The 24,791-nt window shown below is 37.9% G+C and overlaps 1 protein-coding gene across 2 annotated transcripts in view; it reads right to left on the bottom strand.

Annotated features, from left to right (window-relative positions):
* LOC132565327 (uncharacterized) overlaps positions 1 to 19,299 on the bottom strand; it is a 30,375-nt gene extending 11,076 nt beyond the window's left edge. The window contains exon 1 of one of the 2 annotated variants that reach the window (XM_060229967.1): positions 19,196 to 19,299. The gene's annotated coding sequence lies outside the window, so the exon portion shown is untranslated. Of the gene's footprint in view, positions 1 to 6,247; positions 6,291 to 19,195 lie in introns of those variants that run through there. The other variant, XM_060229968.1, reaches the window with a different exon arrangement.
* Positions 19,300 to 24,791: the final 5,492 nt, after the last annotated feature.

The following is a 24,791-nucleotide window of genomic DNA, read 5'->3' as shown; positions in this document are numbered from 1 at the left end:
GATAATCGTTAGTTTGCCTATTGATTCCGTGGTTGTGTACTTTATTTGAGAACTTGGCATTACTTTCTACGAATATTAACATGGCGGGTGTCTCCCATGAAGCAGAAGACGATATTACTTTTCCGGTCTTATTCTACTTTTTCAGGAGTCTCCGTGTAAATCTTTCGCCTGTTCATGTTTTGCCCTAGTTTTATTAAATTTGAGTTTGGATTATTATGTTGACAGGTTGGTATTTTTTTTTAATTTGTAACCTAAACAATTACTCTTACGATAAAAAATTGTATATGGAAACTCCTGAAAAATAAAAGCTTGTCCCGAACTTACAAATGTAAACGTTTTACTATAAATAGCAATACTTCGTGGGCCATCCTAATACATGTAACGTAATACAAATTCTTGACAGTTCTGACAGATCACGTAGATACAATTAGATTTCAAAACACATCGTAATGGTGGTACGTCAACAGGTGCAATTTGTTAGGTACAATTCAAAATGGAAAGGTCGTGTTATTATTTTAGTCCATGCAATGAATGATAGCCATGTTGCTTCTCACTACATACAGTGAGAGGTGCGTAAGGGTAGGTAGGTGATATATCATTAATCAATTAATCAATCAATCAATCAATCAATTAATCAATCAATCAATCAATCAATCAGAATCGATCTTTAGGGCATGGGAACTTGTCTTCGTTGAACCCCGACAACCGCGTAGAATAATGTAATTATGGTTTGCGTCCTTGGTATAATTTTTTATCAACACATACAAAATTATATCTACAGGCAAAAAACTTTCATATCACATCAAGGTATATTTCCACAGTGCAAACTGTCAGAATATAATGAGCAGAGCCCCGGGATACCTACATGACGCTGATGTCAACAGCCTTAAGTGTCAAGTTTACAACTATGTCATGAAATGATCGACACAGATATATTCTGAGGTCTTTTTAACTTCTCGTGACTTTATCTAAAAGATACAATACAAGACCTACTGAAGCCATCCATCTTAAACAAAACATGTCCAGAATACCGCCTTTATAGGAGACTTGTGTAAGTATATCACAGCCAAAGCATTAAGGGGATATATTTCTCGAAAACGTCACAGATGAAAAAAACCCAAAACATGAAAGTTGATGTAAATTTGGGACGAGTACGACGTGTTATACACAGAAAACCTTGTGGTCCAGTCTTTCATCTCCTGCCTATTGGAAATCGTTTTCATTTTTCCCCATAAAAAATAGATGAATAAAAATGAGCAAATGTCACTGTATTTATGATAAAAGAAGCTTGTTCAAACGCTTCGTGACCATGATATGGCTGTGTTAAACTGTATGGTTAGAGTTTCGATCTTATTTCTGTTTATGTATCAGAGTAACAGAAATCATCCACGGTGACGATCGTCTAAAATCGGGATGATGTCTAAGATACGTATTTAGTAGTATTTCCTGTTGTGGTATCCAGTCTCTTGTCAGATCGTTCCTACTTTTATAGAATATACATATATGAATATGTAGAGCCAGTATCCTGTCGATGTATTGTCCAACATATTACAAAGTTTTCCTGTTAATATATATAACAAGACTTCCCTTCAAGACCGAGGCTGTATGCGGTTTCATCGGATGTTATGACACTGGTTAAATTTCTACTACAGTTATGTCCTTCTCGCTAACCTCGACCTGTACATTTAATAACACAACTATCTTCTTTTTTTTAAAAGAAAAATCCGAAAATTCAATTATCTTACTCCGTGATGATAATTACATAAAAATTTACACAACAAAATATCACAAATGATGATCGCAGATCTACTAATCAGAATTAAGCTACATATCGACAACTATGGCAGGTCTTTCATAATTTCATTTTCTCATATAAACATTCTATATTACTTTTAAACTACGAAGTGATCTAAATATGAAATATAACGTTCAGCAGAAAACCTTAATATTTATAACACTACAGGTCATTGCTCCTCGTCTTAGCCATTAATATACAATAACTCCGATGCTCTTTCGGGAACACCACCATAAAAGACAATGATCGTCGGAATATTAGTTTAGACATCTCATGAAATCACTAAAAATTATACAGACGTTAAAATGTATTCTATAAGGAAAGTCTCACATCGCACACGAACCTGTAATATAAATAACATATGATATTTTATATAACTAGCTATTATTTGATATTACAAACCTCTATGCATAATTCAAACAGCTGTTTAAATGGGCATCGCCATTTTTGGAGGCTTTGATCATTCCACATAAAAATCCGAAACCATATCATGCATACACGTTGTAATTTTGCATCGAATAAAAAAACAGAGAGAGTGTGAGAAAAAAAATGTATGCATCAGAATTTCTTCCGGCTAGAAAACTTGCACTGACTTATACTGCTGTACTCACTGAATGAGTTGTTTAAGTACAATGTTAAAGACATGTACGTATTTTCCCTCTCCAATACCAACAAATTCTAAATTCTTTTAGACCAGGAAGTGAAACAATATTCGCTTACCTCGATGTTTCGGAAAGGAAACTTGACTATCCAACCACTTAAAGCAAACACCGGGAGACCCTCTGTATAGTAACAGTGTGTACCTACTTTATACATGCGCGGTGACAGCCCGGGGGTGAAACGTCGATACAAGGTGAAAGGTTACAGAGTACATATGTATTCTTCCGCTCAGACCCCTTTAAATGAAACGATGTGACTTGTACATATTGTTACTTTTATTACGATTTCCATTATATACATCATTGATTCGAAGTGGAAAAAATATTAAACAGCCTACATTTGACAGTGGTTGTTAACGCCATTACCCAGACAGTATCTACTTCTGTCACAGTCTGATTAGACAACATCTGATGATTTCGTTATCAATAGACACCGATATGATCGCTTCGTATAGACGATTCCTCCATAAAAAGCAAAAACGGGGGGATACGATGGGAAAAGGATTGTGGACTGCAAATTCAATATCCTCACTTCAAAAACGACAGTATATCACAGAAAATCTCATTCAATATGCTACTACATATTAATACAACTTGTTAGACTGAACCAATCAATTTGACAGTATGTGTTAAATGTATATAAGATGAAGAAACAAAATCAAATCTAGCAAAACTACGCATTAAACACACATAGCCACATATTACCTACTGTGTCTTAAAAGTAACGCTTACAATTCAAAATTGTTAAAAAAAAATATCAAAATATGTACACATATGCTTTAAAATTCCGTACTTGAATGACATTAATTTCATGTGTTCGCAAAGACAATTCCGGCTGATGCGTGAAGATATACATAATATACAGGTGTAAAATGTCATACCGTGCGCATATTTCAGACTACCAAGGTCCGTGGTAACATGTGGGATAATGATGACAATACAGATGTATATGTATTGGTTCACGACAGCATAACATATGGTTTGGATGGTCTGACGATAGCACAATCATCTCCCATCTTGGAGACCGGATTCGATTTTTCGATCGAGAGTGGAAAGATGAGGTCTTTCGTGTAAATATAATTCATTTACCTTTTATTTTTCTGCAAGTATATGTAACATTTTACATTGCACCTAGATACATTACATGTCTCTTCACATCTAAACCATTTTTATGTAAAACTCGGGGATTGAAGCAACCATCACTCATTTACAAGCGGTACATAAGTAATGAAGTGACTTTATACTCTTCCACAAGCCTAGTCTCTATGTGTAAATATCGATAAATATAAACAATGGTTAATAAGCTTCATCAAAATGACTATGAAAAAGACGTATTTATATCTTAGATAACAATCAGCGTTATTTATTTGACAAACGTGTGTGTAAATGTGAGATTGTGTGCTGTTATCTTTTATACAATTGTAATATTGAAAAAAAAAGAAAACAAAAATATTATCGAATCAAAGAATAAATAAAAGTAAAGGTTAAATTGTTTTCGGATACACCGCAGAATAAGTCCAGGCAAACTTCAAACCACAGACGAACAGACGTACAAAGACCCTGTAATCGTGTTAATAGCATTCATGCTCACAATGACATCCGGAAAATTTATAAACAAGGTTCCGAACGTCATTCAAGGAAACAAATTAACACTATGTGACGTCATATCTGGTTTTAGGAAGTGATTTGTGGGCGGTTTGAATGGCATTGTTTCCGACTGTGCATAATTGTTATGACTTAATTGAATTTCCTACATTAGATTCTGACAACCCTTACATAAAAGTGACAACTAAAAACAGGAATTATATCACCCGACCATTTGTAATAAGCATTTTAAACGTCATGTTCATTTCATTAAAGAAGCGATGCCCGCATACTGATGAATGTCAAATAGCAGATTGTAGGAACAGAGATGTGGGCAAACAGTTCTATGACTGTGATATACAGACACGAGCACTCTTCATCTTTAATTGTCTATTTATAAGCTCGAAAGCGACTGACACATGACACCAACTTACTCAGCATTGAGTCATTGTATATACATCTGAAATATTCTTTCAAACCCAGTTTCTTTTAGACGTACCAACAACACAACAATTTACTTCATGTCAACAGAAACATCTCTTAAAATAGTAACATTAAGCTAACAACGCAAGTTAAAAAAATTCTTGAGAAATAAAAAAAAACCATCGCAACAAAGCTTCCGTTTCAAAATGCTTCGGATGAAGTGGCAGACATCTTTGTCTAAGCCTGGTCTGTACGACGAAAGTCCCTTAAAATAATAACATTGAACAAATGGGCACGGATAAAGCCACCTTTCTAAATACTGATAGTTTAAACACAATTCCCACACTCTTTGGTTTTACTGTAATCATACTCAGCATCTTTATCGTTTTTGTAATGATATGTAGTGACAATGTCTACGCTTCGTAGAACAATTTCAATAGGTGCGAAAAAAAGATACGACAAGATATACAATTTGAAGATAAAGTTACACACTAAAATACCATTAGTTTCTACATCATTTCAGGTTCACATAATCAACAGACCGAGAAGATTCACACCGATTCACTTTATTTTTTTTCAAAATAATTTTAATTAAAATTTTAACTTTTCCCAGCGCCAAAACCAAAATATTTACACACGGGAAGTTCCTCATGAACATGCATACCGAAGAACAATTCAAATTCTCAAATATCATTATTTCAGATTAATAAGTAGTTTTATTACTGCCGTCTAGCCTCCATATAACCATAGCATTGGGCAGGTAACCTGAACTCTCGTATTGTTCGTTTTAGCAGTGTTTTACGACAAACACGAAGAAATAGCTTCGTGTATATTATGATAGGCATTGTCTAGTATAGCTGAAATATCACACTTAGTACACTCTACCGCATACATACATACATACATACATACATACATACATATATATATACATACATAATAAAACAGATCACCCATCATCACTTAAGGACATCTGTCGTAACGGGGTGCCCCTCTCTCTCTCTCTATATATATATGATTATCTGCTTTTAGAGACAAGACTATTTTTTTCTTTTTTAAATTATATTTTCATCTCACATGAATGTTACACCACAGACAGTGAACCACCCATCAAAAACCCTTTCGACATCCGACATGGGTTTACATATACAGTGAACCACCCAAAAGAGACCTTTCGACATCCGACATGGGGTTACACAGACAGTGAACCAACCAACAAAGACCTTTTGACATCCGACATGGGTTTACACAGAGTGAACCAACCAACAAAGACCTTTCGACATCCGACATGGATTTACACAGACAGAGAACCACCCACCAAAGTCCTTTCGACACCCGACACGGGTTTACACAGACAGTGAACCACCCACCAAAGTCCTTTCGACACCCGACATGGGTCTACACATACAGTGAACCACTCACCAAAGACCTTTTGACATCCGACATGGGTTTACACAGAGAGTGAACCAACCAACAAAGACCTTTCGACATCCGACATGGATTTACACAGACAGAGAACCACCCACAAAAGTCCAAACCCCTTGGGTTTACACAGACATCCTTTCGACATGGGTTTACACAGACAGTGAACCACTCACCAAAGACCTTTTGACATCCGACATGGGTTTACACAGACAGTGAACCAACCAACAAAGACCTTTCGACATCCGACATGGATTTACACAGACAGAGAACCACCCACAAAAGTCCTTTCGACACCCGACATGGGTTTACACAGACAGTGAACTACCAAAGACCTTTCGACATCCGACATGGGTTTACTTACGGTTGTCGGAGTTTTGATATGATGAAACGATATGATAGTATGTCTTGCCACTACACCGAATCTGGTCATTAAAGGAGAGTTCAAGGTGAACAAATGGCTGACTGCAAGATCCTTTCTGGAATACAAATGATCATATAGGTAACTAGCAGAAAAAACACCGACCGATCATTTCCATCATTAGTCATTAACCAGCACGGTTTATTGAACAAGAAATCAATACACTCGCTATAACGATGCCCGCGTGATCGGAGTCCTTCGTCTGTGTGAAAAAATACCCACACATTTTAATCCTAACGACAATATCCATTTGAGACGGCTCCAACGGGTCCTTGACACATCATGAGATAGTGTATTGCAGCATGGCAACAAGCCCGTTGTAATTAACATTATATAGGGAGATTAGAAGACAGGGATCTGACGATGATCAGAAGAGACAACGTTTCGTGTCGTCAGTTAGTATTCGCCGTGGTGATGGCACCACGGAAGCCACCAAACGATCAGGCAATGTTATTAAGAAGATGTTTTGTAACCGTGAGGGTTTGACAACCAAATCCCATTTGGAAGTTTAAATTTCCTCAATGTCTGAGACCGACAAATTTAAGCGTTCACTTGTAAGAATCCAGCCTGAGGCTTGATTGAATATTGTTGGTTTCCCGTCTTCTTTATCAAGACGCATGTTTCGTGATGAATAGACCTGTTGTATAACCATGTCGTTATCAATGTATTCCATATTAAACAGAGTTTTCTTTCTGTCCAGAATGTATTTTAGAAACACTTTTGGAATACCAAAAATGCTGATTTCTTCTGTATGTCCTTTCAAACCTTCGTGAGTGACCCGTTGCCATTCTGTTGGGTGGATACAGGTATTCCGCCAACATGGCCGCATACTAGAAACACGTTTAGTTGTCGTCTCACTGCCGGTAGTCATTAATTTCTATAGACACCGCTCAAATGTTTGTCTTTCATGCAAATATCGTTTGATCCAGACAGCTTACATGCACAAATCTTTTACAATAAGTGGCAAACGTTTCCAAATAAACCACGCTTCCATAAAAGTGTCACTTGAAACAATTACAAAAGTCTTGAATTATTCAAAATTTCGTTTGTTCGAAAAGTTAAATGCAATTATCACGAAATTCGACTTCCGGTTCTGCACATTCCATGAGTATATCGAGCATGGGATCAACGGAAAACAAACAAATACCTGAAATGGATCCTTTAAAAATTAGGAAATGAAAAGTTTTACTTTTTACCATTGAGATATCATGATATTACGGCATAAATATCACAACAAGATATCAGAAACCGTCGACAGAGAACGCAAGCAAATCTGTGCTGTCCCGATGCTGTGTGCAAAACAATATGATATCTAAATTCAGTTTTAAGAGTTTAACCAATATTAATACTATAATAAGTATAATGCATCTTCAAATATTTCTAAACCCTATGAACTGATACATCTAAATTGATACTTTTTATTCAAGTTGTTTTGTTTCGTTAATCCGGAGATTAACCAACTAACCAACCGGGGATACGGTGGTAACCGTTTGCTCACATATAAACTAGAACATTTTTAAAAAAATAAAAAAGGGAATACCTTGCATTCTTGGAATTGATCTTTGTAAATTGCCGAATCTTTAAACTTAAATCTTTAGAACTGCTGCTTACACCGCTATGATTTCGTCCCAGTTTCCCCAGAGATGCTCGACTCTCTAATGACAACATCTGAATTATTCACAAGACGTAAGACTGTAAGACGTTACCATGGTAACACAATTAAACTTTACGCCCTAGTAACGGTAAGTGTAAATTAATGGATTTGGTTTGTTACAGAAAACGTGTGTATCATACTGGTGATGTGACATTCCTATCGAAATACAATGTACTTCGCAAACCAATAGATGTTTTATTTGGAACGAAACATTGATTTCAGTTATCAAGATTCCTGTGTATTTGAAAACGCTCCTCGTTGCCATGACAAACATTCCGATCAAAACGTCTACAGTAATTAAGAGCGGAGAAACTGCAGTGTGATGGGAGGGTTTATCACACTGGCCGCTATCACTCAGAAAGGACAACACGCAAAGCCTCTGTAACATAAACAGGGAACACAATTTTCTGAATTCTGTTGAATCTCGAGCTTTACAATGGACCATGACAAGAGATCTTTTCATTTTGCGAGACCTCAAGAGGCTCCAGACAAATGACAACATGTAATTATTTTGAAACTTATGAAAATAACGTATTTTCATTACTATTACACAAGGCAAGAAATGATAAAATATGGCACCGCACACTTTTTGTATGGAAATGGTTTACAATTTATCACAATAGAATGAGTACCGAACCTGTTACCGAGGTTAGGGGTTCGTTAGTGAAATCAAGAAATCACCTCCGTGATTATTAAGCATAGAACTTAAATAATAGTGGTCCCTGGAAGTATTTGGATAATCTGATACAAAAGACCACATTTTGGAGGAAGGGTGTTCTATTTTCATTTTGAATATACAGTCTCAAATGGTAAATTAAGAATTGGTAATTACATATGTATATAGAAAATTATACAGAGTGTTAGTATATATAACTTTGTTGTGATTTTACCCTGTCTTCGATGACATGTGAAACACGACGAATACCTTTACCATATAAATAATAGGGAACTCTTAGTAAAATTACTGTAACCGGTACTTGTGCCATGGACTAACCAATAAAATCACAGAACAAGCTGCTAGGTCACTACAGTTTATAACAACATTGATCATCTCTTTCATCTAATGTCGTGAATTATATCCTTCTCTTATTCTTCAAACGATAGACTTGCAACGTGTAGCAAGTAATAAATTGCCCAATACAAAGATAGGTGAAACATTGAATATAAACCCTTAAAACCATGGCTTTTATATTCCGTAGTCAAATAAACATCGACAATTACAATAATAAAATAGGACAGAAAAATAGCACGAGCTCTAATCATTTCAAGTCCCAAAATCTGAACTGTTTGAGTGCTTGGCTGTCTTGCTCTTGTAAAACTGACCGATTAGTCACGAGCGGTCATACTCTGTAGTGAAACCCTAGAGACACGGTGATTTGGGAGACGGAGGCCGCGGCGTGATGGAAGAAGCGTTGGTTCGTAAAGACCACAGGATCGATAAACACCGGCGGTTATACATCTGGCGGCTAAAATACTGCCGCTTGGCATCTGAAACTAACCTCTACTTACAATTCTACAGAATCAAGTTCCATGTATTATCACGGGAGGGAAATCATTCCGAGGATAATAAATACAAAACTCTCGGGAGAGTTAGTTTTTCTTAGGAAATGGAATGCATCCTAATTATTCCTGACGCGGCAAACTTTGTTTTTATTTTGCCCAAATGTTTCTATATAGAGCTGTCTAAAAATACAAAAAGTTGACAATAGCAAGTCGAATAATAAAGGATCCGTTTTTGTCTTGATAGAAGCAGTAGATGTGTGCCAATATTGTCAATTTGTATCAAACATCTTAATGTTTTAGGGTGCAGTAGTTGTGTGCAAAACTAATAAAGACGGACAAGACCATGACTGTCTACTGTTGATCAATTAAATTCTCTATTTCCCGGATTCAGATACGCTATGTTAAAGCAGTATTTAGCTAAGAAAATGAGTCTGAGCAGAAACGATTACAATTCCCAATAGCCGAACCTAATGGCCCTGAAGTTTACTACAGCCTTTATTGGTATAATCGTCCTGATTCCCGGAAACTACATCAAAATTACAACTATACGACAGACCTACCCAGATCCTACTACGATTAACCAGTGATCTTTCTAATTAGTTTTAATTAATAATCCATTGGGAGGATTTGTGTTTTTATTCCCGTTCCCAGACAATCAGAGACACCGGATACCATATCGTCACTTTAACGATTTAGCCCGTCAGTCTGAAAGAACACATACCTCACGTGACGAGATAGTCTTACCACGTGACAAATGGAGGACACGTCGCCTAATAACCGTTGCCGGAGCATTCGATTCAACATTCCTGTTTTGGTCTAACCGTGTGCACGACATTCGTACAAACTCACCACTAAATAGCGGTCAGTGTTGTGGTTCGTGTTGTCCTCTAATATATGCTGCTAACCATTGATGATTTGATGGAGAAAGAATAATTCTGGTAAGGAATAGACAACTTTGTCCTAATATTCCAGAAATAATTCAGTGCATATTTTTTTACAAGAGATTGCAGATTCGAAACTTGTACATGATCCCTGCTAGATCCCGTCCAGTTCTCTTAGTATGCAATAAAAAGAACAGAAAATGTTATTGTTGACACGAGAAAAACATCGGCATCGAGAAATAAACGAATGACCAGAATTTATCTTCGGGTTCCTAGAAATAGTACCGATCTGTAAGGTGAGAGTCAAACAACCCTATTCCATCAGGAGACATCTCAACACACAACGCATTTGTTATTCCGAGATGGAAATCATAAAGCTGAAGATAGCAGTAATGCTTTGGTAATTTTCGGTGCCAATGAAAAATAACCAAAGGGCCAAAACTCTGTATATACTTAACCACAATACTTCAATGCATTAGTACGATTTTCAGGGGAATTCAAGCAAGGAAGGTTAAAACAATACCATAAGCATCGTGTATATCATAATACAAGATTTACAGGTTTGAACTTCAGTCGGCAGTGCCCGTGACACGTTAATAAATCCGTACATAATGAAGTCAACTTTAAACTAATGAAAGAAACTGCATTAGCATGGGTTAATTACAACAAAGAGACCAAAGCTTGAAAGTTGAGACATGGCCATGAGCAAAATGTTTGTTAGCTCAAAAGGAATCTGGATCCCCTCTGCTTCGCTGAATATATATCCCTCGTTTTTTATATACAGTTTTTACATTAGTAAATAAAAGTCTACATGACTGAATGAGTCTTTTGCTGCATTTGTTATCTTTTGAAATAGAAAAATAATCCAGGAATGAAAAGATGGTCAAGTTGACATTTTTTGACAAAGCAAGCCATTTTCGTGATTAGGAACGGATAATCACTACTAGCCTGTAGTTAATGAGCTACTGTCACTATCGGCAGATCTCCCTAATGACGAAGACTTTAGTTACAACGGTCTGGCACAGGCTTGTGGGACCGATCAATAAAACTCCGATAATATCCACAACGCTAATAGGAAAATAGGCTTGATATGTATGCTGGAATACAAGCCAGAATAATTTTGTATTAGTGATAGGCAATTTATATACAGATAAACCAGCTTTGATAATGTATATAAATAAACCATTGTTTTGTGCTTACGTTGCGTTTCCATCCGTATTATCTTTCCAAGTTCATAATTTCATTCACCCGGCGTCACGTTGGAATTCTTTCATTCGGACGCCTCAGTTTGCTTTCAAAGGGAAAAAACTAAGATTACGTTTACTTCCTAGTATATAAGTTGCGAGATATTTCGAATAAAACCTTGAAAAATGACCTAGTTATCCAAGTTTCAAGTTTCTTTATTTAGCACAGCCACACCCAAGCGTGGAACAACAGGTCACAAACGCTCAGCATACTATAGATATGGTGGCTTACAATAACGTGTTTCGTATTGGGCATTCATGTACAATGTTTAGATTTTAAACATTCAGGATTTTTGAGGGGAAAAAAACTTTTTCAGAAACTTGGTTAAGTCACATAACAATGGCATTGCATACAAAAACCAATCATTTCGTCTCAGTAAAACATTTGCTTAGTAGATTTAGTTACATCGGCTTGAACATTTTATAGAAAAAAAAATGAAATATATTATGAAGCGAACTTTTGGACGCCTTGAAAAAGGCAAAGAAATAAACATACAAGTTTAACTGAAGTGAGGGAAACATAAAATACATGTTACCGTGACCTCATTTAGTAATTTGAAAGACCATGTTTTCTCTGCCATCAACACTGGTGAAGGAGTCAGTGGAGAGTCTGGCTAAAAGGTTGATATATATACTTGTTGTAATAGAGCGAACACAATACATGAAGAAGGTGTGACGGACAGATGGAGACTTAGATAAACGTAATTAACACTTGGCCAGTTATTGATATAAATGTATCATTAAACAGCACATGTCTCTGCATACCACAGATGAAATCGCGAGATTTCTGTACAGACAACTACATCCATGCCCATGTGTCCGGGGGAGTAATTGTTTACGTCAGTGCCATAAACTAGTGCTAGCCGTGACGTCAGCGGAAATGGTAAACTACCCCTTTTATACACTGACAGTTTGTGTTCATGAGTACATAAATCCTAACAAGATGAAAGAAAATCAATTTTCCCCAACATTATGGACAAACTTATTATGAATCTAATATCTATAAACTAATTGACTGGCCTATGTTTGTAAGATTGATATAATATCACAAACCTTCCTCATTATGTAGGTATAATCTGTTACACAGTTATCAGTCATATAACATGACGGATGTGTCAGTATAAAGTACGTGTACCTGAGTGCTGAAGTACACTATCGACTAGAGACTGGAACAGCAAGGAGGGGAAATGAGATTTCGTGAAATTTTAATTAGACTTAGAGAAGAACTTGTAATAAGGTGAAAGGTTTAAGACTAGCACTAGCATATAAGCTCAAATCAAATTCAAACTCCGCATCACAATGTAATAGTGACTTGGAACCAGTCCATCCCTTTATTCTAGCAATAACTCGGTAACAGCATCGGTAATAAATTGTGTAACCAAACCAAGATAAATCTTTAAGGATACCTCATTTATATACATAGCCAGATCACGTGAAGCTTGATGTCTATTTTAAATGCATTGCGAGATGTATCAAATTGTCTGTATGACCGAGGTCAAACCCTTGTCTTGTCATGGTGGTCCAAATGCAACACTGGCGTGCCTTCATGGTGCAGCATTTTTAAAAAAAGATTTTCTTCGTTTATGAAGTGTTTAGTTCCTTCATAACGACAGCGAATGTTAAGAAGTGACAAAAGTGTTAATTGGTTGAATAACTAAGGTCACACGAGACCTTCGGTTTTACGTCATTCCGATTTGTTATCGATTAAGGAAAACACTTTGCAGTTAAATATGACATATCCTGTCTAATTGACGCAAACCATGACATTTTTAAGAGAGTATCAATACCCCGCTAAAACCCCTCTATCATCAATTTTCTGATCCATGTTCAAAACAAACGTACTTGATTACTTTTTCTAAAAGCTCTGCATCGTGCCATCCGGGTATAAGCTAAGGGGCGTGGCACAATCTATCCCCGCGGTTTGTATTTCAAAGAATCGATATCTATGGTTGTTTTTATTTGTATTGTATAACAGAAATATACAGACTTTTGGGTAGTTTTGCCAAGTCCCTGTGGGATGTAGCGATCACCGAGACAGCTGTGTTATTCGCATGTTCGTAGTAGGTGCAGAAAACAGCAGTGCAAACAACACAACGTGGAACACTTGTCAACATACATACCGGTATCCCGAAGCTTTCATCTAACCCGCAGACCAGACACTATCTGTAATTAACCCTCAGATGTTATATTCGAATACAAATAAGTATATTGAAGTATTTTTCACATCAAGCTTTTACTTATATTTAATGTAAATCATGAAACACTGCAACAAAGAGATAGAAACAGTGATGTTTATCTCAAGCGTGTTCATATCATAAACGAGGTGTAAGAACATTCCAAACATTTCACGCCTCAGATATAGGCTTTGGCACATACAAGTGTCTTATCAGAGGAGGTAATGAAGGAACCTCGGTGCTATGTGCTCATATGTATCCTGGAATATGCTATTTTACCCAAATCAAAACTCTAGCACGTGAAACGAGCGTGGACGAGGCACTAACATGTTTGTCTAGTTTGCCCTTGACCACGACCCCTTGACCCTTTGGATAGCCGACATTTGTCCAGTATTTTGTATATAAATAAATAGGGCATTGCTTTAACTGTTCACCAGCAGCCGAGCTTGTTTCGCCTCGGGCTTACTATAAACTTTCTTGATTTGACGGGAAAAATCTAACGTATTTTTTAGCAGTTGCTGAGTATTTTCAAACATTCCAGAAAACATTTCGTCATAATACATCTGTATGGAAATATAATTGTATCATCAACTTCAAATTGAATTTAATTGAAATGTATTTATTCCCTGAACATTTCAAATTAGACTTTTAAGACTTTTTAGTGCAACAAAACAAAACCAAAATAGAAAACGAAGGAATCAAATATTACGCGAAAAAACCCGGAATCAAGCTGACAAATCTTTTTTTCTTAATTGGTTTTGTCTGTTGGTCACTAGGACCAGTGCCATTCATAAGTAACAAAAATATCCGGTAGTTTTGCTTAGTACATGCAAGGACAATGGTCAGGAAGTGGTGTCCACCGCCGACAGCGTTCACAGTGGTCAAGTGGATCCATTACTGTGTGACATATTGACAATTTGAATACTGTATGTGTTTCGATAGTTCGCTCGACAGCAGCTGAAGAAGGATTTGTAGCTCGCATACTGCTTAATCCGGAATTGTGAGGCTCAACCAATCGGAATGTAATAGCGATCTGACACCTTCCATTCTGTTTAATGTGCCGGAGTTCTTGCTACAAATCACAAACACTTACAATTGACATCGCCCTAAATCGAATTTGATTATCGTTATAGGAAAATAATGATGGTCAAACGTGGTACTTGTGAGGCTGTGAATTCCAGTTAAAATACATTTCTGGGCAAGCGCTATATTTGAATATTCTAATGCATGCATTTTTATTTTTATTTTTATTTTCTCTATTTTCAAATACAGGGTTTGGTTCTACATAGCTTAGTATCCTGTTAACATTAGTCATTTGAAATTGGTTTCCTTACATGTATGTGAGGTGAGTTAGATATTGAGATGGCGAAAGATGGAAGGACAGCCTTTACCCTATTCTTGATTTTACTGTAACAGAAAAATAGCAACTGTTATATAAATAGATTAAGGTTCATCAACCTTATGAGCACTAAACATAACGGCATATGGCCCGACCGCGCCATTCCGATAATACTCCAAATTCCTCTGGAACTCGCTATTTCCCCAGATAGAGACTTTCTCCAGCTGTGAAGTGATTTTTACGTTTGAAATGAGAAAAAAACCGAGACGGAGCGGAATGATATCCGAGACGAGCATCGAACATGTCAGGGTTTGTTATAATATTTGTCAGCTTACCTAGCATATAATATTCAAAGTATTATAAATGTAATTCAGATCATTAAGTCTCAAGTATAGACATGAAAGATCGTCGAGTTTTTTCTAACCATTTAACCAAGTTCGTTTTCTTTATTATAGGCAATATGTTATAATATAGGACATTTGTACACTATCTGGTAAAGCTTTCCAATCGTGATGTTTCGGCTGAAAACCCCGGCGTTATGGTTCTCAGACGCCTTCCGACCGACTGAGAAAAATGATAATGATCTAAAATTCAATATCTTCATTTTATAAACAAACGTCTGTTAAAGAACATCAACTTAATGTATATGACTTCAGCGCAGATGTACACAAGTTGAGAATACTTACTTTAAGTATTCAATCTCTGAAATTGAAATTGAAATCGTCATCACGAAAGTGCTACTTAGCGACCTAACTGCACGCGTTAGATTGATCGACTACGGCTAAAGTTACTTGTTAATTAGAAAACGTGCTCCTTCTCATGGCACGAGACGTGTGGCAAGTCATTCTTGGGGGTTGGGAGGAATGATGGGGGTTGGTCCAAACACACGAGTTTGTATAATAAAAAAACTAACGAAGAAAACTTAGTATATATACACTAACTAATGAATACAGAGACAAACAACATAAGAAATTTGTCGGTGAAATAATCTAATTCATTCAATGTCATACATGATAGAATTTGCTAAAATCATTAGTTGTTGACCGTGTACGTAACAATGACCGTGTCCATCATCAATCATTATGGTATTGTATTTCACCACGAGGGAAAGATTTTTACTAACGCACACGACTGTCAATGAGCAAAGTAATTTTATGTGATACCTAGTCGGGCTTCTAAACCAGATGTTGGACATTTTTTTGAATACATCTGGTCTTGCTTGTCAAAAGTTTTATCAGATTTGGCATACGAGCTATTAATAACCTGGCTTACATCACGTCCATTATAATTTGATTCTGAAGGCCAATGGTCCACCCGCCGCTCAAGGAGTAAAACGAGATAAGGGGATTTCCCGTTCAAAACGAGTGTTCGACGTCAAGTGACTCACGTCAACCATCAATTGACGTCACATCAATAAGCGCTGATGCGATATTACCATGACTAGTTTTAGAACACCAATTTCTCTAATAAGTGTGATATCTGGCCCTCGGGAGGGATTTAAATGTATGCGTTATGTGACACGTGCGTTTAATTGTTGGATTCCAGTAAGCACGTGGATTCTATTTTTCCATTTTCCATTCACACAGAAGAGAATGACTCATCACGAGAGATTGTCATACAATAGCTGCCAGCTATAAAACTAGGTATACTCATAAATGTGAAATATGTCGAGCAGCTAAAAGTTTTATTGAGTACCGTGGCTTCGCTATTACGACCCAGTCATTTCTAACGTGTAGTCTGCATCATTAGACATTTTGAGACTGCACAGAACACAATTTTGATATGAATTGTTTTGGTATTAAAGTTTAATCTCTGAAATCTTGCACATTGATATTCGATAATCTAAGAAATTCAAGATTTGATTTAAGTATAATTCATTGCTTTAAATAAACAAAAGGATTAGGCACAAGTTATAACAACCAGCCCTCTTCACAAAAAAATGTTAAAAGTTTAGTGATAAAGACATGTAAAATATTCAATAAACATTCAATGTGTCATACAAATTGTATGTATAAAGACAACAAAATACATACAGCGACAAGAATAGAGAGCAGACTCGGAAAGAACCCGAAAGAGGAGATGACGGGATGGATACAAAGGAATGATTCCTTGGTTCGTTATGTATGCACAACCGTGATTCTACAGACATGTATGTAAGCTGTGTGACACTATCTAACTTCACATTCACAACATCTACTCGGCAGTCTAATAATTCCGTTTTCTCTAGTCACTCCTGTTCGAGGTATAATATACGCATACTTGTCAATAGATATATGTATGTATTTATCAATTAATTCCTAAGTGTTTATGATTGAGACAAATTTGATGTACAGCTTTTATAAGATAAATATGACTCGACGTTCTTGTTTAACATCAACACTAACTACACGGATGTAAAGATTCATTACAAAACCCCTAAACAACAGAAATAGGTGAGTTCCCTCAATTGAAATGTCTCTATTTCGTAAGATTTTTATATACTCTTCACAAAAATGTCTTCACCGCTGTCATAACGACATACCTAAATGAGTATTAAGTTGAGATGTGAACAGTTTGACAATAAACACGACATGTTAGAATGTGGTATCACGTACATAGCGTGCCGAGGTCCTACTTGGTAAGAAAACACGATATACATAGTCATGTCTGTTGTATGTAGGTCTACATATCATATATATCACCGCCGATTTCATGTATATTATTAGCGAATAACACGGCCTCGGAGAGTCGCGAATTAAATGCAGGAACATTGTTTATAATACTGATAATTTTTTCACGTACTGTTTGCATGATAGGGAGGGACGGGAAGGGTTAATTAAGTACGATATGAGGGTAACGACAGGGAGAAGGAAACTGAAAATAACCTAATGACTTTCACGCCCAAAACTTGAAACAGAAGACATACTCTAACGAGGCATCACAGGAGTTACCGGGAAGGAACAAATTAATACTAATTGTCTCTGTGTAAAATACAGTACCAGTAACTACACTTTGGGTACTCCCGCCTAACTGTGTTACTAGTCTTTAAATTAACATCAATTAATCAACATCACCACAATAATCCTTCCATCCAAATTTTGATACATAATTATTCACATGCGGAAACAGAAATGTTACTTTATCCTGTCACTACATGACGCGCACGTCATTTATATTCCACTGTCCAGCTGATAGGGAGTCTCATTTCTGACACGACCCCTACTGATACCTAATCTCCCCCGTATGTTCCCTGCCTCCATCCCAGTACGCCGCCGCCTTCTATTTTTCTATTTTCCCCCTACCCCAAATCATCCTTTACATCTACACCACTGTTTGTCTCTATCCTATTTATATCTATAGATCACTGCATTTTTAAAATCTCTATTTACAAACGCATGCCCCTCCCTCTTTTATCCTCCCTGCTCATCCTCTCACTCTTTCCCTCTCAGGCCCCTCTGTATTTCCCATGTTTACTCTAATCCTCTCTCATTCCTATTGTTTGGCATATCTAATAAAGCTGAACACAGAGAAAGCAGACGTTTTATCATAATGATAGCTATTAATTTCGCCTGAATTACACAGTAAATTGGGGTATTCACTAGAGAGATCTATTATGCATCTTAAATAACAAAAATACGGTAACAAATGTTTCCCTTGCAGCCCAGAGCTGAACAATGGGCCTTTAACGCAACAGCGAAAAACACTTCAAAGACATCGGTAAGCTTCCCGAAATATCTCATTAGATTTCTTCGTTATAGACCTACCTTGCGTAAAACGAACGAAATTACATATGCTAGTATACTATAGGAATGGGGTGTGTGACATGCCTCTTTATAATATAAGAATTATACTACATTAGATGTATATTTCGTTGTCTGATTTACACTCTTAACAGAAATATGCATACAGTATTTTTTAAACTCATAATGTACATGAATTGTAAGCTATTTTCCAACTGATGTTCATAACCGAGCCAGGATTTGCACTAAACTCACCCAAGACAGAGATGTAATATACATATCGTTAAATAAAACTGTCACCTAACAGCCTTACATTTACATGTATAATACTGAAAACATGTGTGCAAAGTTTTAAAACAGTACAATTACATACATACCTAATGTAACTCCGAGAGATGAATCCCTAGAAAGCTGTTCGCTCGTGCGGCACCGAATGATATGACGAACACGTGCGTCGACACTTATCTATGCCGGTATACAGCTGGAACAAAACGATAGCAGCCACGGGGATACTTAACACTGTTACAACGCATGCGCATAATTCTCCTGTCGCATCTCCCAATATTTGTGTGAAAAGCAAGGGGAGATACATAAATAGACACACGATGACGGAAGAGGGTTCGTTCTTGGTTTGTTTGGGAAATTGATTGCAAGGAAAACCAGAAAATGATATGATTAAGTTGAACTGGCGTGCGCGTATTGCCACACTGTCGGATAGGACATGGTGCAACTATTATACGGTGAGCGTTTGGTCTATTCAGATGTTCGGTGAGCGTCGGTCGAGTCAGATGTTCGGTAAGCGTCGGTCGAGTCAGATGTTCGGTGAGCGTCGGTCGAGTCATATGTTCGGTAAGCGTCGGTCGAGTCAGATGTTCGGTGAGCGTCGGTCGAGTCAAATGTTAAATGAGCGTCGGTCGAGTCAGATGTTCTTTTTCTGAGCATCGGATGCGAGATTTTAACATTTCTATTCAACCTTCAAGACACTGCTAAAGCTTAGCTTGATAATGACCAATTCAAGAAATGAATGTCTGAACAGAGATTAATTATATTAGAGAGAGTAATTATATTATGGAAAGAATGCTTCTGGAAAGAATAACTGAGCACTATTTTGATTGAGAGAAAGGCCCGCGTTGTTGATTCTGTGTGGTTCGTAGAATTTTGACAAATTAATCCGCAATAAAAAGTAAAATTATTTAAAAACCAATTTTAGTCCAATGTTCTGGAGATATAAACAACATATTGAAGTGTGAATAACTCGGCAATTCGGTATGATTTTATTTCATGTGACATGTAATAGGAATATCCTTTTATGAGATATAACATAACGCATGAATAATTATTAATTGCTATACAATATGTATAAAAACCTTTTTGTTGTGATTTATTGCGATATTGCGATATGACCCCAGATGCTGTACATACGAAGGTTTAACTACCCAAAGGTGTAGGAAATATATGTGACATTTTTTTGGGTATGATATGCGACATGAAATATAAAATATTGAGATACTATGTATGTCAAGATATGACAGTTCTTTTTTACAGTATTTACCAGTTATTTAAGGTGTGATATTTTTCTTAAAGTACAAACATTATTAACGTATTGCTAACAACATTTGAAGTTTGCCGCCTGTTATTTGGCCTTGTTGTACAAAGTGGGTATCAGTAGCTGTGGGGTTTATTAGTACGATGCCAGGTGGGAATTTTAGCCAATCAGAATTAAGATAGGCCGATCTCGGAGCAGACAGAGAACGTTCACCTGGGCGGTAGACGTGATGGAGCATGGCGCTCCGAAAATGTGTGGTACATGTATAAATACTTCTGGCTGTTTTTTATTTTTTTTTTTGCCATGGAAATGCTCCGTGGTGATGGTGTGATGGGGGTAAACAACTAGATGGGGACCTGACCAGGACGGCTGGGCATGACTGACTCTGAGTCCACACCAGTTCAACGTACAGAACATGGGCGAACGACCTGAACTTTATCAGTCACTTGGGCGACGTCTATAGCTGACCACACGGACCATCCCTCTACGGCTCTGGGACAGCGGCACATCAACGTAGATGGCGATACACCTGAGGTTCACGCACCGGGGCTCACTCATTTGTGAATGGTGGTAATGATTCAGTGGCTTCCAATATGTGACAATCGTGTGATTGGTATTTGAACTGTGTACTGGATTGGTATTTGAACTGTGTACTGGAATTGTGAACTTTAACTGTTATGGAACTTTTAGTGTAATTGTATAGCCGGTAGTAATATACTCACAGTGAATAGGATAGAATAGTAGGAAGTCAATTAGTGTTACTTAACCTATATTTATTGGAAATGTGCTGTAGCGGACGTAGTGAATCAGTAATGCCAGATAGTTTATGGCAGTGGTCATTCTAGTCATATCTTTAATTGTTGGGTAACCTCTGTGGCCAGTATTGTTATTTTTAAGCTGGTTTGTGTGAGATGAGATCTTAGCACATAGGATGAAATTTTCTGTAAAACTGTGTATTTTTTCCTTGTATTTTTGTATATAAATTTGTTATTCAAACTTTATATTTGGGTTTGCGTATTCCTTTCACTTAGCACCAGTCCTTCGGTTAACACTACAATTATGGTGGCAGCGGTGGGATAGATTATCAGTGTTGGTGCTTTAAGTGAAGGGATATATACTTATTTTTTCTTTTACCATGAGAAATGTTTTCGAATTATTCAAAGGTTGAATAGTTAGCTATTTTTTTGTCATAGGGTATTAGACTAGGGAGGAGTGGTTGATTTCGGTTTTATTGATAGATTATACAGTTACTTACATATAAACTATATATAGATATAGCAAGTCAGTCATAAGTCAGTTTCCTGGTCAGGTCTCTTATATTTCCATGAATATTTAATACTTAATTGTTACTTAAGTTCTTAAGATATGATGCAAGGGTGGATTGAGGTAGGGACCAAGATGGGTCTAAAAGATGACGCCCTACGAGAGTTCATCGGGGAGCAGCAGGATCGTGAACGCGATGAAAGAGCTGCTGAAAGAGGCCTGCAACTTCGAGAGATTCAGTTGCAGGAGAAATCAGTGGAGATTAGGCTGGAAGCTGAGACTCGAAAAAAAGAGGAGCCGGGAAAGGTGGGTCAGTATAACCCCAAACTACCCCCTTTTGACGAATCTAAGGATGATTTGGACTCCTACCTTCGGAGATTCGAAACGTTTGTGGTAGCCCAGGGCTGGAAGGAAGATAAATGGGCTGTGGCACTAAGTACATTGCTAAAGGGGAAAGCATTGGAAGTTTTCTCCCGACTCACCCCTGAAACAGCGCTGAACTACCGACTCCTTAAGGAAGCATTGCTGAAGAGATTCGACTACACCGAAGACGGCTTCCGTAAGAAGTTCCGCGAGAATAAAGTAGAGGACCGAGAGACTTTCTCCCAATTTTCGGTGCGTCTAGACAATTATTTTACTCGGTGGTTAGACATGGCTAAATGTAACAAAATCTTCAATGGGCTAAATAAAGGATCTGATGATGCGTGAACAGCTGATCACGTCATGTCAGAAGTATTTCTGAAGGAAAGGAAGCCTCAATCGGTAGAGCAGCTGTCCGACCTCGCAGACCAGTTTATTGAGGCGAGAAGACAGCCAGCTAAAACTTTCCTGATGAGATATTCTCCTTTCAGCAAGCCGACGAGTCAGCAATCTAGTACGACAGGTGGTAGCAACCGTCATAACAATGGAAGTAATCCTACAGAAAAGGGGAACACTAGTAATACTACATACACCGACACAAGGAAGTGCTTTAATTGCCAGGAGATAGGCCACATCGCAGCTAAGTGCCCTAAGAAGGGATCTAAGGGTAAATCTATGGCTATACAGAGTGTGGAGCCGAGTCTACCAGTGAAGAGTGGCTTACTAGGGGAATAGGAAGTCAGCATACTTAGAGACACTGGATGTAGTGGCATAGCGGTGCGTAGCAATTTGGTGGATAGGTCTCAGTACTTAGGCTACAGTCAGGATCGTAAGTTGGCTGATGGTACAGACACTACCGTTCCGGTGGCAGAAGTTTACATTAATTCCCCCTTTTACATAGGAAAGGTTAGAGCATGGTTGATGGAGAATCCAGTATATGACGTATTAGTCGGTAATGTACCTGGAGCGAAGGAACCGGAGGTACCGGAAGTTATCACCGGGGTTCAAACGCGAGCCCAGACTCAGGAGCAGCGCCCAGGAACTAAACCTCTGAAGGTCCCCAGTCCACTTCAGGAAGCTGCTACTAAAACCGACATGGTAAAGGCACAGACGGAGGACCAAACCCTGAAGGTCTTGCATGAGCTAGCGAGTCAGGTAAAGGTAAAGGAGGCACCTAACTGGAAAGTGCCGTGTTTCCTGTATCGGAATGGTCTTCTTTATAGAAGGCTAGAGGATCAATGGGAGGTAACCAATCGGTTTGTGGTACCAAGTCCATACAGAGAGGCAGTTCTTCGATTGGCACACGACAGCATCATGGCGGGACACATGGGAGTTAAGAGAACTACGGAGAGGGTCATGTCGGAATTTTTCTGGCCCGATTGTAAAGCAGATATATCCAGGTTTTGTAAATCGTGCGACATATGTCAACGGACCATCCAGAAGGGGTGTGTTCACAAAGCACCGTTAGGGGAAATGCCCATTATCAGCAAACCATTTGAACGTGTGGCAGTAGATTTAGTGGGACCATTAATTCCTGCATCAGATAGGGGCCATAGATATATATTGACAGTAGTAGATTTTGCTACCAGGTATCCAGAGGCAGTACCTCTGAAGAAAATCGACACAGAAAGCGTGGCGGACGCGCTGATAGATATCTTCAGTCGCGTTGGAGTACCAGAGGAAATTCTGAGTGATCGAGGCGGACAATTTACTTCGGAGATGATGGCCGAGGTTAGTAGGTTGCTGTCAATAAAGCAGCTAGTAACTACTCCTTATCACCCAGCTTGCAACGGCTTAGTTGAAAGATACAACGGGACTCTGAAGTCTATGTTGAAGCGTATGTGTATAGAACGGCCAAGGGATTGGGATCGGTATGTTAGCCCACTACTATTTGCGTATCGCGAAGTACCTCAGGAATCACTCAGATTTGCGCCATTCGAACTCCTATATGGTCGTACAGTACGAGGACCTATGAGAATACTACGGGAACTATGGACCAAGGATGTGGATAATCCGGAAACCAAAACCACCAATCAGTATGTCCTTGATCTGAAGGAAAGACTAGAGCAGACTTGCAAGTTGGCGCAGGAAAATCTTACAAAGGTCAAGGCAGTTCAAAAGAAACAGTATAACATTAATGCTAGAAAGAAAGGACTACGAGAAGGTGACAAGGTACTGGTCTTACTACCTACCAAAAGTAACAAATTAGAACTACAGTGGAAAGGACCGTTTCCAGTAACCAAGGCGAAGGATCTGGATTACAAAATCAATATGAATGGTAAAATTAAAACCTTCCATGGAAACATGCTTCAGAAGTATGTGGAGAGGGAGACAGCTCAGACTATAGTGGATATAACGTATATCAATCATCAGGAAAAAGGGTTTATTGGCATCAGTGACATTGTCAGTTGTTGAGGAAACGTCTGGGGAAGTATATCCTATTCCAATGCCAGGACTACAATCAACAGAGACAGTTGAGGATTGTCAGGTATCAGAGACACTAGAGTTGACAGCTCAACAACAACTTAGGTCACTACTACAAGAGTTCAGTGATGTTATGACTGACCTACCAGGTTGTACTCCGCTTATAAAACATGATATTCGGACTACTACAGATCAACCGGTAAGGGAAAATCCTTATCCAATGCCATATCAGATGGCAGAGACGGTGAGAAACGAGGTTAAGAAAATGTTGGAGATGGACGTTATCGAGAAATCTGATTCAGACTACAGCTCTCCAGTAGTTCTTGTACGGAAAAAAAGATGGCACATGTAGGTTTTGCGTGGACTACAGGCAATTGAAC

This window comes from Ylistrum balloti, unplaced genomic scaffold, assembly GCF_031769215.1.
Source record: "Ylistrum balloti isolate Yb309-2 unplaced genomic scaffold, AGI_CSIRO_Ybal_v1 Utg369716, whole genome shotgun sequence".
NCBI lineage: Eukaryota > Metazoa > Mollusca > Bivalvia > Pectinida > Pectinidae > Ylistrum > Ylistrum balloti.
Note: the sequence above shows the minus strand (reverse complement) of the source record. Positions and strands in the feature narration are given on the sequence as shown.